This window comes from Lepisosteus oculatus, chromosome 14, assembly GCF_040954835.1.
Source record: "Lepisosteus oculatus isolate fLepOcu1 chromosome 14, fLepOcu1.hap2, whole genome shotgun sequence".
In the NCBI taxonomy this organism is placed as follows: Eukaryota; Metazoa; Chordata; class Actinopteri; order Semionotiformes; family Lepisosteidae; genus Lepisosteus; species Lepisosteus oculatus.
Window position 1 is genome coordinate 48,697,868 of NC_090709.1, and position 13,366 is coordinate 48,711,233.

General features: G+C 40.1%; 2 non-coding genes across 2 annotated transcripts; one reads left to right on the forward strand and one right to left on the reverse strand.

Annotated features, from left to right (window-relative positions):
* Positions 1-668: 668 nt before the first annotated feature.
* Positions 669-779, reverse strand: trnal-caa (transfer RNA leucine (anticodon CAA)). Its single transcript has 2 exons — positions 742-779; positions 669-714 (listed from the first exon to the last, which is right to left on the reverse strand). It is a non-coding gene; the product is annotated as a tRNA-Leu (tRNA).
* Positions 780-9,365: 8,586 nt separating this feature from the next.
* trnak-uuu (transfer RNA lysine (anticodon UUU)) lies at positions 9,366-9,438 on the forward strand. Its single transcript has one exon. It is a non-coding gene; the product is annotated as a tRNA-Lys (tRNA).
* Positions 9,439-13,366: the final 3,928 nt, after the last annotated feature.

A 13,366-nucleotide genomic window follows, 5' to 3' on the forward strand; every position in this document is an offset into this window, starting at 1 on the left:
CCAGCCAGTGTTGGAGATTTACAGTTCAGAAAACGGCTCTCTCGAGCAGAAACTGATCTTCCTGCTTTAGTTAAGGTTTGGTTATTGTGGGGGTTTAGCGCTTGTATCTCTCTTCTCTTACTAAACACTATCTACTGTAAAGTATATAAATAGAAGCTAAAATGCAGCTAAAATACTTCAGTAAGGCCGAGCACAAAGGAAAGTTTAATAAAAATGTTCTATGATCTATGTTCTAGTTGCCCATATATTTTAAACTCTCTGTTCGAGCTCTGATTTAATCCTCTCGGCTCCTGCCGCTGTCACCGGGAGAGTGGCTGCATTCCGTAGGGCTACAGGCTGATTTCACAATGCCACATTTAATGAAATACAGGGGAAACCGCAGGGAAAACAATATGTTTTAATACATCTTCTTCTGGATTTATATTTCGGTCTTTCACCTTTGAATGCATACCTTGACCGTAAATCTTTACTCGATTACAGGCACCCCAAACAGTTCCTAAGGGAGAAATCGAAGCCTATTTGACTTTCTGCTAATCACATTGAAGTGTTCACGAAGCATTTCCCTGACCATCATGTGCCCGCAAGCCGGTTTCTCCGTTTTCTCCGTTTTCTTCTTTCTGTCGTTGTCAGCGAGCACAAGACAGGAAAAATGCAAGAGAGGGAAAAGCTGTCAGGAGTGGGATTTGAACCCACGCCTCTATTCAGAGACCAGAACACCCAAGATATGGAAAGACAGGAGTCCTTGAGTCTGGCGCCTTAGACCACTCGGCCATCCTGACGAGGTATGTAAGTTGGGGTGTTAAAAGCACCAGTAGTTCACAAAACTGAGAAATGCTTTGCTGGAGAAGCACCACGTTGCCTAATGTTGCCTAAACGGATCACGGAAATCAAATATTCGGATCGATTTAGAGTGTGCTTTACAGCCTTTGTGTAATATTTTAAATTGTTTTAAAAAAGTGTGTACTACGTTTAGGACTAGTTAGTGTGGTAGAATATGGAGATCATCTCCAGCTCTGAGCTCAACTGCAACAACAAGTTGTGCTGAACAAAGTCAGAGTTCAGTTGAACCTTTGCTCAGTGTGGTGGTCAGGACTCAGGAGTATTGTTGTGGTTCTAATTAGCACGAACTGCAGGGGCTCTGAATCAGAACATTTCAATTTATCTGTTCAGTAAGTTAAAATGCAGGACACGTTAAAATCGGATTATTACTGTGTCTCTGTCCCGTTTGTATATAACTGAATGTTTAAAAGATACCAGTAAGGACACACAACTACTAATGCGGTACTTATTGGAAATAGTCCCAAAACAAGTACGTCCGGCAGCTGGTAGACCCCTGTAATAATTTTGCAGTGACACTTTGAAGATTTACACTCTATTTAAATATTAATTTACTAAATTTCAGTTCTCTTTTCTCACACTCCCTGGCATAACTGAACTCTCACTCTCGCATACTAAAGGCTTTACATTCATTAGCTGTAATACAGATTCTAATAAAGACAGAATGAAACTGTTTGTTTTGTGTCTCATGGTGATCCTCTTCTCGATCCAAATTAAATGTTTAATATGATCCCTCGAGAAAAAAAAGGAATCAATTTCCGCCTGGAATGATTGATGCCCCATCAAACATTTTGTAATATCCCTGGAAGTTTATACAGTAGAATCCTGGTTCGTGGCTTAAATTCAAGGTAAACAAGACTAAGGAAACGAGTTGGAAACTTGATGTCGAAGTGGCATTTAAATCACCCGGAACACTTCACTACATTGGGCAGTATGTGCCAACGAGCCTACTGCCATCCCTTCGATAGCTCAGTCGCTCGAGTGGAGGAGTGTAGTGGAATCAGCAGGGAGTCCTTAGATCGCTGGTTCGGTTCCGTTTCGAAGGAAGGTGTTTTTTGTGTACTTTAATCAAAGAATTAAAAAAAGCGAATCTGTTTCATTCAGACATTGATCAAAAGCTCAATAAACGACGAAGCAGAGGTTCCTGTTCCGAATTCAGCCCACGTCTGATTGTCTTGTTTTGGCCAAGATCTGATCTTTGAATTAAGGGACTACTCTGTCTGCTTTGTAATTCAAAAATGCATACAATGTCAAGTTTTTTGTAGATATAAAGGTGTTCTCTGTTTTCAAAGGATAGGTACTTAATTGGCATAATGATTTGGTATTGATTTTGTATCGTTGTATTATAAAGTTTGTGCTTTCTGTGTTTTTTATCGTATTGTGAACTTATTTTTTAAACAAATGCTTACAAAGGCAAACACGGCACACATCTGTTTATACCAGTGGTGAATTGTACATTTTTATTAAGTACAAGCTACTGTGCACTTCTGGGAGTATAACAGGTTCGATATAAAGTGGCAAAAATATAAAAGGGGAAAATACCCCAGACTGCGTGTAAAGCCCTCGTTGTGACTGTTTTAGATTAAAATGGTGTACTGTGCACGAAATGTTGCAGAAACACAATCTGATATTTTGATAATTATTATTTTAATAATTTGATCAAATTGAGGCCCAGGATCCAAATCTTCAGTTCTGATTTTTTTAAGTGATATCTTTCCTTCCTGTCGTGGAAGTCACACGATGTGAGCAATTGTTTTTTTTACGTTGCGATCCAAAGAGCCTCAGACGCACTGTAACCAAACCAGGATGGATTCTGCTGGGAGCCGGACTGAGCTCATTCTCACTCCCTGTGCTAAAAACAGAATTAGCTCTTCCCCGAACATCGTCTACAGCATCTGGATGGTGCTCTGAGTCTTACTGCTCCGGCAATTACTTTGACGAAAGACAGATCACTTGTGCGCTTTTAACTTTCTCGCAGCTACTGGCGAGACTGACGCTCGCGATATGAAGGCACCCGCCGGAACACATTCTCTAACTTTCACAATCGCGACAGACTTCGCTTTTTAAAAAAAACGTAGATATAGCCCTGAAAAAAGCATTAGCTTTATCAGTTTTTACATTAATCTATTTTGAATCAAAGTTTGATATTTTTTTTATTTTTTATTGCATTTTACATTACAATAATAATAATCATCATCATCATCATTATTGCTTACACTTATATAGCGCTGTTCTGGATACTCCACTCAATGCGCTTTACAGGTAATGGGGACTCCCCTCCACCACCACCATTCTCCTGAATGATCACAGAGACTCAGGACCTCGGTTTAATGTCTCAGCCGAAGGACGGCACCTGTTTACAGTTTAGTGTCCCCGTCATTGTACTGGGGTATCAGGACCCGCATGGACCGCAGGGTGTGCGCCCAGCGACAGAAACCAGATGTGTGTCGGGCTCGGCTGCGAGCAGGACAATGACGTCATGGGGACAAAGTAGAGGAAATCAAAACGGTTCTATAAAAGACCTGTGTCAGCTGTTGGTTTGCAGTCTGGGCTCTAAATCCTCCGATCCAATTTTAAATCTCTCTAATACCTGAGCTGCGGCTTCTTCGGAGTATTTATTCGTATACTTATTATGTGTAAATGTATAGATGAAACCTTTCATATATTGTTCAGTTTAAATCAAAATGCTTTACTGATACAAGAGAGAAGTATAGTATGAAAGATGTGACAAATTTGTGATTTCTTGGAACAAAACGGTTTTTATTTGCATTCGAAATGAAGCGGATTTTTAGCGCGACACCCAAACCCTTTGTCTTTTTTAGAGTGATTTTTAAACAGACATAAATATAGAAAATGTGTTTTTTTTAGTACTGCAATAGCAGGGTCAGTGGCGTAATGAATAACGCGTCAGGCCTCGCGTCGGAAAATTATAGGTTGGCCTGCCGTCTGGCTTGTTGCGTTTATACCACTTACATTCTTTTATATAAATGAACTCCACCTGAAAGCTATAGAAAACACTTTGGGTAAGTTGTCTGCAGCCTCATGTGAATTTTTGACAACTTACCCAAAACACTGTACTGTCTGGAGATCAGCTCCAGCTCTGAACTCAATTGCAATGAAAAACCATGCGTAACAAAACTGGAGAACAGCTGAACTTGTGCTCAGTTCGGTGATGAGGGTTCAGAACTGTCCTTGTTGTAATTAGCACGAACTGCACAGGCTCTGAATCAGACCATGTCAATTAGTCTGATCAGTGTAGGACACGTTAATGTAGAATTATTAATAGGTTTATTAGTTAGTTAGTTCAGGTTTACCCACCTGAACTAATTTAGAATTATTACTTGGTCTGTCTCTTGTTTGTATATAAATGAATGTCTCTGACAACTTAATGTTAGTTTTACGATGTAGGTCAGGCGTTGACATATGCACGGGTATACGAAATGTCTCACTCCTGATTCAACTCATGTTCTATAGGAGATTGGCGATTCCTCCTGTTTCTCGTACAACCATATCAGAACAGAAGCCTGTGTCACCCAGCTGTGATTCAAGATCGACTCGCATCTTTATCCCTTTTTTGTTCGTGATCATTATTTTCTTTAGTTATGATCAATATTGAACTTTTTCTAAATTAAATGACAATAATCAAACATGCAGGCAGATTTTTGAAAAGTATTCGGAATTGACAGGGTGCCCCTTTGGAACAGTCGTCAGAAAATGTGAGAAAATGAAAGTTATGTAATCTCTCCCACAAAGCATTGAAGATTGGAATCTGAGTGTAAAAAAGCTACCCGTCTCCCAATGATAGGCAGGGATACACACCATGACTTGAATAGTCTCAGCGAACGTTAACACCTATGATATTACGAGTGCTTTGCACGTGTCGAATTTCAAGAAGGAACTACTACAACAGTTGTGGACATAATTCAATACCGCCGGCAACGTCTGCGAAAATAATGTTCACTCATGGAATTTGGTCTTTGAATGGCTGGCGGGAAAATTCATTTATACTCCTGTTGCACCCTCAGCTGAAACATGTTAAAATAACAACGCAGATTTGTTGGAGAACCTGACAAGAATTATTGGGTTAGCACTGTATGTATTCTGGTATATTTACTTTAATTTTAATATAAATGTAAACATGCATGCTGTATAATCTATTGTAATTTTAAAATATGTTAGCTGAGGATGCGAGGGGGGCTATTATACCTTGTGAAACACGCAAGGAACTGTAAAAAAGGCTGGTATTTGAATAAAATTGGCGATCACAAGAAAACCACAATTTATGTGGTATTATCATCAATATCCTTCAAAATCTATGTTCAAATGAAGGATTTGAAGAAACTATGAAAAAAGCAATAGTAGCAGCAGAGGATTTTGATTTTTGCTCTTCAAGTCAGTAGATCGACGTAGAGTTGCGCCCCTACAAACAGCACAAAGGATGAAACCCACCTCTTTCGTTATTGTTATGTTTGTGCCGGTGAAAGTAGCATTTGTGCTATTGAAAGCATCTCGGAAGATGAAGGTGCAGTCACTTCCACATGTCATGATATCATTAGATCCGACGACAAGAGCTGAAGCCCCCGGCATTTTCCAAGCCAGGAATGTGAGGTAGATAGGCAGGGAGGAAGGTAGCGTGGCTGAGCGGTCTACGGCGCTGGATTTTAGGCTCCAGTCTCTCTGGGGGCGTGGGTTCGAATTCCACTGCTGCCAAATGTTAGTGTTTTAAGACCTGCAATACGATCAGTAAAAGCGCTTTTTGTTAGGCTGCGGGAGGTGTTTAGAGATAGACTTTCTAAAAGACAGGCTTAACATCAAGGCAGAAAAAATATTTTGTTTTCTCAACAGAAATTCTCTTTGGCACGTTCAGCTTTATGTAGGGAACAACATCTGCCGAGATCACTTTTGAGGCAGTGCACATGATAGTGTACCGGCAAGTACATTTAATATTGGCTGTGGTGGTGAGCTGCTGTGAAACTTTTAATTCTTCACGCCGAATCGTTGGCAGGGGTAATAGCTTATCTTTGAACAGAGCGCTCCATCAGAAATACTTTGTTCGTGCTCGAAAGAGATCAGAGGATTAACTTCATGAATTCACATAGCATACCTTACAGGAAAAAATTAAAAGGGGAATTAATTGTGCTTCCTGATGTTGTTCCTGTGGTTTCTTTGGATACAGAGGTGAATGTTCTTTGACGTTCTGCTAGAGTATCCACTGGGTGGGCTTTATCAGTCAGCTCGGATAGGTCATCAGTGCTCCGCCTCCGGAAAATAATCAGCACTGTCGTTTTTTCCTGTGCTGTCTTTTAAAACATATAAGATCACGAGTTTACAGATTTCTCCAAATAACAACTATACATTTTAACCCAGCGGTTAGCATTCCTTCAATCCAATAGTTTTACTCCTGGTAAAAATCAGTGAAATATATAGAGAGATGATATTCAAATATTTCAACATTCTTATTGGATTACCTGTATGGATGTATCGCTCAGAATTCCTAATATGATTTTGAGTTCAATTTTGCTTTACTACTTTCAGAGTCTTTTATTGACCTTGCTGAATCAGAGAAGTGACATAATCACAAATGCGACCTACCTGTGCTGCTGTTTTTGGTTAATAATGATTAAAAAAAACAGCTCCTTGCATTAAGAGCAAGAGCAACCAACACGCTCGCTGGTTGTGTTTGGTATTTGCCGGGGTGCTCTTCCTCAGCTGCAAAGTTATTTGGTGAGCAAAGACCTCTGAGAAGGAGTCTGAATCCGTCAACAACACAGGAATTCTAAGATCGCACTGCCGTCTTGTGTACAGAGATGTGCTTTTTCCTTATAGAGTTTTTCGGTATTTAAGAACACGTATCCTACCTTGAATGCTAGTTTCAAAAGATATGTTACCGGATCACAGATTTTCTTGAAAAGATTTGGGGATGCACTTACCGGGATTCAAACCCGGCTCAATTATTTAGAAGGCACCTATACCACCAACGCACTTCTGAGAAACACCGGCACATTTCCACAATCCTCCCTCTCACCTACAAAGTTATGAAGAGACAGACGTCCAATGAAAACTAATTTGATTCACTCAAGGCTCCGCTCTTTTGTTGTGATGTCATTTTAATTAATGTTAGCTGTGATAAGGTGTCGTTTCTGTCTCTTAAAGTTTAAGTCTGCTCCTTTCTTCTTGGGTTAGAAATAATGTTCCATGATTGTTTACAAACACCACTATCAATTATTTGTCCAGCTCTAACGCCTGTGTGTGTTGACAAGGCATCTCCAAAGGACATATTAAATAACATGATCCTTCCTGTTACCATTCCTGTGGTTGGAGCATTGTTTCGCCCTTTTTCGTTCTTCTACAATATTTGCAGACAGGAGTTTATCACTCGAGTTGTACAAAACAAGTCAGTCCATGAAAATCATCAGTACTGCTGTTGTTCTATGCGTAGTTTAATCAAGGTAGTCGAGTGAGGAGGTGTTATGGTGTTATGGATTCGGTAAGAGGGACCGAAACCAGTGAGAGAACCCACTTCCAGGAGCTGACAAAGCCTAGCCGTGATCCAAAGAAAGCCGTAGTAGAAGGAACGAGCCGAGAGTCCAGGGGAAGGCAGAGATCCAAAAGGGAACGAGTTACCGAAGCCGAAGCGTGATCCGAAATCGTAGACAAAAGAGCAATCCGATAGTCCAGGGGTAGCCAGAGATCCAAAACAGAGCGTAAGTAACGAAGCCAAGCCGTGATCCGAAAAGCCGTAGTCAAAAGGGAGAAAACCGTAAACCGAAAGCCAAGAAGAACATAGGGTAGGAGTAGGAGTAGGAGTAGGAGTAGGAGTAGGAGTAGGAGTAGCGCAACCAGGAAGCTCGAAAGGAAAACCAATACTGAGCAACGAGGTAGGGAAAGACAGGTGTTTAAGTAGGATGAGACGGGGGTGTGGTGGTGAATAGGAAAACTGATAGGTAAACTGATGGATTAGGGCTACGCCTACTTCTGCCTCTTCCGTTGCCGGGAGGCAGGGATCGTAACAGTAGGTAAAAAAGCACTCCCCGTCGATAAATCAATCATCGTCGCCCGTGTGACTGGATATAAAAATAACGGGTTCATTTTAACCAATCTCTGGAAGTTTCGATGCTGTTATTTTTCCTTCCTTATTTCTTCATTCCTATGAATTTACTCTGTAGTAGAGGAAATGCAAAAGTGGGAAACTGCAGGCATCCTTCGTTAGTGGTGGATTGTGTTCAGGGAGCATCAGCACATCTCAGTTCTGTTAATAAGTCTGTTGGGGATATACCTCAGTGGTAGAGCGCATGCTTTGCATGTATAAGGTCCCAGCATCTCCAGGTGCTTTATATTACTGTGCTCACATTGCAATCTTCTGTTGAATGTGAACTCTTTGCTCGTGTTCATAGAGAGCCAAGTTCACACAATTAAACTCAGGCACACTCAAAGTGCTACGGTGTTGCTCTGCTGTTTTAAATGTACCTCTAAGGCACTTAGTTCTGTTAACTACCAAATGATTTGAACTAATTTTATGTCATATTCAGGAAATCCAGAGGTCTTCAGACGTGTCGTGGCTGTTGAAGAAGACACCTTTTGAATCTCACCCGGGATTTCCTGAGAGATCATTCAGCGAGCGAGTCCTCCCTCTGGACTCCGCACTGAGCTGAAAACTGCGCGAATTCCATTGTACAACCGAGAAAAAAACTGATGGACCAAACAACGACATTTGATGATTGCAAGAAATTCAAGAAACACAACAGTCCGAACACAGGTTTGAATCCCGAACGCTTAATTTAAAAGACAAAGCGAAGGATACGACCTGTAAACTCTCTTCATGTCTTACAGTTTATGATATAAAAAAATCTTACTTTCATAATAATTTCTTGCTGCTGATAGACTATTTATTGAATTTTAACAAATTCACAATTACAAACATTTTGGGTTAAACAGTTACTGACATACTTTAATGAAGAGAAACGTTAGTGCCTTCCGGTGTGTGAGCCAATTTCTCAAAACAATATTTGTTAGTCTCTCGGGAGGCTGCGCAAGGTGTTTAGAGATATAATTTCTAAAAGGCAGGCTCCCTGAGCTTAACATCAAGGCAGAAAAAATGTTTTCTCTACAGAAATGCTCTTTAAATTTCAGCATAGTTACAACTCCCTTTATAAAGGGTATGCACACTTATAGAACCAAGGCATTGAAACGTTTTTTTTAACTGTTGTTCCAAAAAATGTTCCATTTGTTTTCGTTCTTAATGTTGTTGATTTTAAGATCTTATTAAATGCGAAAAAATCTGACTGTGAAATAAGGTCAAAATGCTATTGAAAAAATCAGTAATGTGAGGAAAGATGAATTGTGGGAGCCCCTTACCTCCCCATGTCATGCTGTATTTCTCACTCATTCTACTGGGAGTGGTGCCGTCGCTTCTGGATAAAGTCTATCAGCGGTCATTCCAGACGGGTCAGGTACTGTATGACTGCGCTTCGGCACAAGAAGAGACATGTGACTTGCGAGGATCCCGACAGTGGCACTCACTTTCCAGAGCCTGGATAGCTCAGTCGGTAAAGCATCAGACTTTTAATCTGAGGGTCCAGGGTTCAAGTCCCTGTTCAGGCGTTTGTGTTTTCCTTAAGTAATATTTTAAAAGTTAATCACTTGTATTTTCTTTAGTGTTTCCTTTCACAAACCGAAAATGTTCAAGACTATTTTGTCACCGCACTCCATGTAGATAATCACAGGAAAAGAAAAGGAAACGCAGTGAGGAGCTCACACAGTGAGTACTCTTGAATACAACAAGAGGAAAGGCACACTGTGGAACATCACGTCCAAGTTTACAGTGACGGCTTCTATTTCCACTGATGAATGAGACAGATTCATGAGGAGATCCTCAGCACAATTAAGCGAACACATTGCTATTTCGGTCTGATGTAGAGGCTCCATGTGTGTCAGCAGTACTATAAATTTTAAGTCTTATACACTTTCAGGGGCTGCATCTGTAGCGCTTCATCTAAGAAGACTGTTTTACTTTACCACACGATTACATTCACCCACCCAATTTATTCTCAGAATACCCAATGGCTCAATAACCCTGTTTTCCCCTGGGAACCACCAGTGTACAGTCCCATTCCATTCAAAAATATAACAAATATATTAAATTAATATATTCAATGAACTGTGTAACAGAGAGCTGAAACTGTTTTTAGGGATGGCTGAGTGTTTAAGGTGTTGGACTTAAGCACAATAAGCAAATGTCTATGTGGGTTCAATCCCTGCTCCTGTAATTTGCTTTTGAAGTGACAGAACACTTTGAAGATTTACACTCTATTAAAATATGTACAGGTATTTACAAAATTTGAGTTCTCTTCACACCCTGGAATAACTGAACTCTCACTATCACATACTTAAGGCTTTACATGCATTAGCTGTGATACAGCTCCTAATAAAGACAGAATGAAACTGTATCAATAATAAATGACATGTTTTAAACAAACGTGTATTGATAAACTTCATTATTAATAAAAGTGGTGTGATGGGAAAGCAAATTAAATATTACAATGATATTCCAAGCAACTGATGTGTGCCGGAACCAAATGTCATCCACTGTGGGCTTTGTAAATTGTTTAAAAATTGTAAGTGAAGTTGAGATAATTAACAATTTGTTGAATCCTGCAGTTACAGATTAAAATGTGAGAAGAATTTCTCTGGGTTTATCTCTGTCCGAGTGCCTGATGTGAATATGCTGAACACAGTGTCTTTGATTTATGTACTCAAACAACCAAAGAATCCCATTCTTGTCATCCTATGGTTTGTCAAACGTGATTTTTTCAAAGTGGGTGCGATTTCGTTTAGTCTTTCGCTCTTGTACTAGAGCAGTAATGTTTCTAGACGTGCATGAGCATGGTATAGCAGGCTGACAGCAGGAACACGTGGCCCACAAGCAGTGACAGTATCAGAGGTGTCTGCAGTATGTTGGTTTGTGAGCAGCGATAAAATAAAATGCCGAGGAAGCAGGTGTGCCTGCATTAATACAGCTCCATCGAGCGGAAAAAGTAACAGAAGAACCAACCTAAATCCAACAAAAAGTTTCTGCAGCTGAAATCACAGGCAAAACCACTGCCGGCTTGAACTCACAACCTCAGCATGACTTCACTATGTACTGTGACATAAGTACAATGCACTGACCAACTGTGCCACTGGAGCTGCACAATGGGTTTGTTACATGTCTTAGATGTATTTATTGGAAGGTTGCAGAAATCATAAATCACTGATTTCATTATCTGCATGTTTAATATCTAGGAGAGAGAACTCCTTCAGGTTCTACAGCTCATAAGTGCACTTTAAGAAGTCTTTGCTTTTGTGAGATGGATCTCCGAGGTGCATCTTTTTCTTATTACTAAAGATACCTCTACATTGTAAACTATTTGAAGACCTAGAAAAAGGAACATGGCATTAGTTGAAATAAGCACTGAATGGGTTAAAACCCACGCTCTTTGAATTGCTAAAGTGATGCCTTGTGGAGAATAAATCAACATACTTTATTCGCACAGGTCACTCGGCCACGGACAAGAACCATCAGCTACCACCAGTATTATTATCATTATTATTATTATTCAACCATTTGGGGAACAATACAGTTGAACAATCCCACTGTTCTTATGGCAAGAAAAATAACATGAGACCACTGTAAGAGGAAGAGTGTTGTAATTGTTTGAACAATTGATATCTATTTTTCCCTCTTATGGGCAACCCTGTGGTATTTCTTTTTCTCTTCGTTGTTGTGCACGGGCTAGTTCTACAGCGATATTTGCCGCAGAAATTTCTGCGCAGCTCCATATTAAATCTGTTCTCAACTGCAACGGACAGAAGACGACTCCAGTAGATAGCTGTGTAGTTGTGTAGGACCACACACGACAGTGATAGTGCGGCTCTTAATGGACTTGTGGAGCTTGAGCTGAATCAGGAGTGAGACATTTCGTATGCTCGTGCATATGTTAACACATGACCTACATCGTAAAACTAAATTAAAAACTAACATTAAGTTGTCAAAGACATTCATTCATATACAAACAAGAGACAGACAGTAATGATTCTACATTAACTTGTCCAGCACTGATCAGACTAATTGAAATGTATGAAAGCCCGTTTCCGCCAGGGAGTTACAAAAAAACGCGCTATGGTATCGCAGAATTACGACTAAGTAACTCAGAATCGCGACTTAGTAACTCACAACTCCGACTTTATATCTCACATTTGCAACTTCGAAATAACCCATATTTAATTGTCTGTCATTTCGTTATTGTGACGGATTCAGGTTCTAGGGCTTATACCCTCGCTGCTCCCACTCTAGTCCATGCCTCACTGCATTGGCTCGAACCCAGGTCTTGCCAGCTGAGCTAAAGAACACTTTCTTTAGTCCCGGCGGCCAGCATCCCTGTTATGCGCAGGGGAGGGCGGTGCCGTCATCACTGCAACCAGATCGTACAAATTGTATGTCGCAAAGGAACAAGTAATAGGTTTATTCCATGCTAAAAAAAGAAGAAAGAAAACACAACGTTTCAGCCGAAACGTGTTTTCTTTCTTCTTTTTTTCAGCATGAAATAAACCTATTACTTGTTCATTTGCAGCCTACGCATGCTGACGCAGCTACCCACCTGAACTACAAATCGTATGTCGGCCGTTCCGTTACACTATATTGTTGAATCGTACAAGATCATAGGATCTATAGGCCTGAAAACTTGTCTTGTACAGTGCCCGGATAAAAATCAAATTAATTACACTAATTTTTATGGAATCCCATTTCCGCTAGTGAGGCTTCCATAGTACCCGGATGGAACTGTGCACGGTGGGCTTTAAATTTTTTCTTTTAATTTAAACACCAGAAATACAGAAACGGAGACAGAATATGAAATAAGATACAGAAATAGACACTTCACATCCAGAAGAATTCACAATTAAAAAAGCTGAAACTGATACTTTTTACAATTTTTCCATTGTATGTCCTTTTTTATTTAATAAATCCTTAGCTCAGCTGGCAGGACCTGGGCTTGAGCCAATGCAGTGAGGCACGAACTAGGGTGGGAGCGGCGAGGGGCACAAGCCCTGGAACCCGAATCCGTTACGATAACAAAAGGACAGACAATGAAATATGGGTTATTTCCAAGTTGCAAATGTGAGATATAAAGTCGCTATTAAGAGATATAAAGTCGGAATTCTGAGTTTTTAAGTTGCAATTCTCAGTTACTAAGTCGGAATTCTGAGATACCATAGCACGTTTTTATTTTTACTCCCTGTCGGAAACGGGCTTCCATAGAAATGGTCAGATTCAGAGCCATTGCAGTTCGTGTTAATTAGAACAACGCCAGTACTGAACCCCATCTAAAATTTCTAAGTGAGAAACGTGTTTTCTACATTTTTATCAGTTTTAAAATATCATCTCTTTAAAACAGACAAAGGGTTTGTGTGTCACTCTGAAATTCTGATTGATTTAGAATTCAAAGAAAAAAATGTTTTCGCAGTGAAATTATGACATCTTTCACTCTACTTC